We start from the raw sequence: 4,310 nt of genomic DNA on the forward strand, positions 1-4,310 counted from the left end.
GTATTTGTTTAGAACATAAAATACTTGTAACTAAGGACCAAAATTTAAAGAAAAAACCTAAGTTTAAAAAAAAAATGCTTGTTCGAGATGTGCTGTTTAATTGTGCTCAGTGGAAATATATAAAGTTGCCATTTTTGAAATGAACATTTCTAACTGACACGGAGCATAGATACAGCACAAATACAAAAATCTCTGGTCTAAAAATGCCAAAACTGTTAGAACTTTGGCAGAAAATGTTCAGGTTGGTAGGCTGCCATTGTAAAATAAGGAGCACAACGAAATAATAGGTTGTCGGGGCATTTACGAGTAAACAAGAGTAAATAAAGGACTTTTGAGTAAACAAACTGACAACACAAGCAGAGAAATAACTCAGGGTAACATGTAGAGGTGTCAACCTCCAGCTGTTGTCAGACTCTCAGGATAAATGGCAGGCGAAAAAGATTTAAAATGGAAGCACGCACACACAGGTTGCTTTCCAGGTTCCCCCACAGCAGTGGAATCAGTGAGGCAGCTGCTGCTAACCCAGTAAACAAGGTGATAATGATTTATACACTCAGTGGTGGGCAACACACACTGCTGTGTGTGCTGTGACAGTTTGTTTCCAACAGTCCACGGCTGAGTCCTCGGCTTAATGCATCGTTTTAGCCCCAGCAGCACAATCATGAGGTAAAACAGCAACTTACATCAGCATCATCCTGTAGAAATGAGAGAACACAGATGGTCTACAGGCCTCCATATTGTTTATATGGAATGAAATTACAGTGACCTTGATATATTTCGCTGTCACTGTTGAATAAATATAAATACTCAGTTTCTGTTTTGCTACAGTTTCTGGCAAGAAGGCGGAGTTGAATTGTGTGTTGATATAAAATGAAATCATAAACAGTTTGTCAGTAAACATCAGAAGATTCAAAAGTTTTTATTTCATTTTATTTTTTTTACCTTTATATTTCAAGTTTTTGAGTATTGGGTGTTGTGCATCTTTAGGGTACAGACTGCAGGTTACAGTAAGAAGATAGTTTGGTATTAAATTGTAAGTTAAATACAATAATGTGCTTCATTAGCCACCCAAAATATAATCTGTAGGCCAAAATAGCTGATAAATAATGAAAAATGGAAGCATTTTTGCTTAAATTACGTTATTTGTGTTGTTACATTTGTATTATTTTCACAGTAAACTACTTTTATCAACTTGCAAATACACTGAACAAGAACAACAATGCAGCATACAAATGGTCTACATTTGTGACTCTTAAAACTTGAAGAAGGAATTTCTGTCGGGGCGGTTAAAAAACAGTTCATTTTAGCCAACTGTGCACAAAAGGTTTTTGAGCTGTTCAACTGGTGGCCAATAATTTTCAACCACTGAGTTCATCCACAACGATACAATATAGTGTGACCAGTACAAAGATTCCTTTGAGCACTGACTACAAGACGCCACAGATGACCAGAGGAAGACAAGGGAGAGCAGTTGGCAAACCGGATGATGCATTTCCATTTGGTCACAGCACAGGCACCGTCCAAATCTGTACCATGTCTGGTCAAAGACATTATTTCTGACAGCATGGTACCACTAGTCGCTTTACCAGACCATATTGGCCTGGCTTCACAACACCCTGAATTGCTTTTATTTCTTTAAACCAATCGCAGTCATAGTAGGTGACGCTAAGAGAAGGATGAAGCTTTGGTGCTCTCTGGAAAATAGCGACAGTGGAATTGTTGCGATGGAACATTTGCAAGCAGAGAGACGAACACTGTGGTTAATATGGTTAATCTACGGCAAAAAAAAAAAAAATACTAGAAGGGCTCCCTTACTGCACGATACAAATCCTCTACAAAACTTCCCATTTTTTGCAGTGGTTGGTTGATGCTGGGGAGGTTGTTATTATTGTTTTCAATTGTGAAGAAAATGGTAATGCAGAAACAGTAGAGAGGACAAAGCTGAGTAAAATGAGCAGTGGCTTATATCCTTAGATCCTACATCAGATGATCATAATACGGCAGCCACCTGATATTCTGGAGGTCCAACAACATGATCCTGTCCCCAGAAATGTCCATCAGCTTCACCGAACCTTTCAGGAAAATTGGGACAGCATTCCACAAGCCTGCAGCAACATTTTAACTAACTCTATTCTTCACAGATATGCAGAACGACGCAACACAAATGGTGGATACACGTGTTACTGACTTGTGACTTTTGGTTTATGACCCCACTCTCAGTCTGCCCATTATCATTTCCTATATAGTGTGTACTTGTAAGTGCTTGTTTCATGGCATCTTTTCTGTTGTTATTTCACCATTTCAAAAGGAAAAGACAGAAGTTAATAAAACATTTCATACTGCTTGCATATATTCTTGCTGAGAATATATTCAATTAATTGCAAAATGGAATCAAAATGCAACATTGACATTTAGAGGCGGTCAGTTAGATAGAACGGTAACATCCATAGGCTAACAAACATCCAGCCTGCGGTTTCATTACAGGAAGTGAGGCCATCAGGGCAGTAAATATGAACCAGAGCTGGTATGCGCAGCAAAGACCTCCAAGATACTTTCAGTGGACTTTGTTTGTGTCTACTTTCTGTGCTGACAGTAAATTTGAAAGCTCTTTTCTTGATGTAGTCAGCAGTGTTGTTTTGCTTACCACAGAGTGGCAACCGGCCCACCCACTTCCTCTAACTCCTCTCTCCTCCTAATGGCTTAATGCCTTCAAACCACTCTCCTAAGTCCTTCTTACATCTTGCTTTCCCTCTCTTCCTGTCTGAACCTAACACCCTGCCCCCCTCCTCCGCTCACTCTACATTTTCTCTAATTCTCCTCTATCCTCTATCTTGACATCACCCATTTTTCTGAAAGCTAAGATTAGGCTTTGTGGCTGCTTAGAGGAATTTCTGAGGCCTCCCGGCTCACATCCCTCCAGCCCAACATATGTCCCACTTGTTAGTCAGTCTCCCCATCTCTGCCTCTTGCAAGTAAATAGTGAAAAGATGAACAGAAGGATGAAACCTGTGACTACCAGGTAGTGTGGGCCTCTTTTATTTCCCACCATCCTCTCCTCCTGCCTCCCACCCAGGAAGGATGGATAGAAGAATGGGTTAAAGGAGGGAGGTTGGGGATGGTCTCTGCTTAATTTTTTGCTTGTCGGCACGGCAGCCTCAATCTTCTTTAAAGGAGATGTAGTTTTTCTTTTTTATGGCATATTTTGTCACTGTTACAGGGTTTCTGCCAAAATCAGCCAGTCAAATTCAATGCTTTTTAATGCCATTTTCATGCTATACTGGAAAAACTTTAATGCTGTGACCGTGTGTATGACAACATACACAGGTTTGTTTTTATGTAAAAGATGATTTTTGTATGTATACACCCCCTGTCAAAAGTTTTGAGACACTTTCTCATTCAAATAAATTAGAACTCGTCTCAAAACTTTTGACAGGGGGCGTATATATATGAAAATTGTCCATACATTTCACTATTTTTTAATCCGGAAACCACCCCTGACCACTCACGGGCTGTAGTCATTCTCTGAAATCCACGCTTTCCAGCCATTTTTGCTGGAATTTGCATTTCCCCATTTCCCAGCTCTCCTCCACCTGGTCCAGCCTGCCGGCCACTTTCCAAACATGCAGTTTTTGGCAACTATACCTGACCGGCTGGAACAGTTATCACAATGCTTCAGCATGTTTATGCAGATGCACATATCGGACGAGTTGCAGTCTATAAATACATATTATTATGTTGTTATTATCAAATATTTTTTCTTAAAAACTGCAGAAACATATTTTAATGCCAATCAAATTTAATGACTTTTAATACCATTTAAGGCTTTAATTTTTTAATTTTTAATGACTATTATTGCTTTTTAATGCCCCGCAGAAACCCTGTTGTCAGCTTTTGTTTGCATGAGAGAAGACAACCAGTTTCAGTTTTATATGAATCAAATTGAAACACAAAGCTGCTGATGCGCCTGCCCAGTGATTTTCATATGCAACAATCAAAATGGAGTACAAAACTGGTAAAGTGGGGCTACAAAAGAATCAAAATGAAATCATCTTTCACCAGATTTTGAGGAATCTTATACCATAAATGCAGGAAAACTCAAATAGATGCGTCATTTATCCAAACGTGCTTTTTGCTACCCAGTATCCGTTTTTCTGGTGTATCATCTGACATGATTTGTTGCTTTTGAGTGCATTTCCCCTATTTATTTAAAATGACGTGCCTCTAACCTAGCTGTGACTGACACATCCTCCTTTAAACTCCAGCGTTTTCTCTCCTGCTTACCGCCTCCACCTCAAAAACAAACCGACAAC

Source organism: Acanthochromis polyacanthus, chromosome 13 (genome assembly GCF_021347895.1).
Source record: "Acanthochromis polyacanthus isolate Apoly-LR-REF ecotype Palm Island chromosome 13, KAUST_Apoly_ChrSc, whole genome shotgun sequence".
NCBI classification, from domain to species: Eukaryota; Metazoa; Chordata; class Actinopteri; family Pomacentridae; genus Acanthochromis; species Acanthochromis polyacanthus.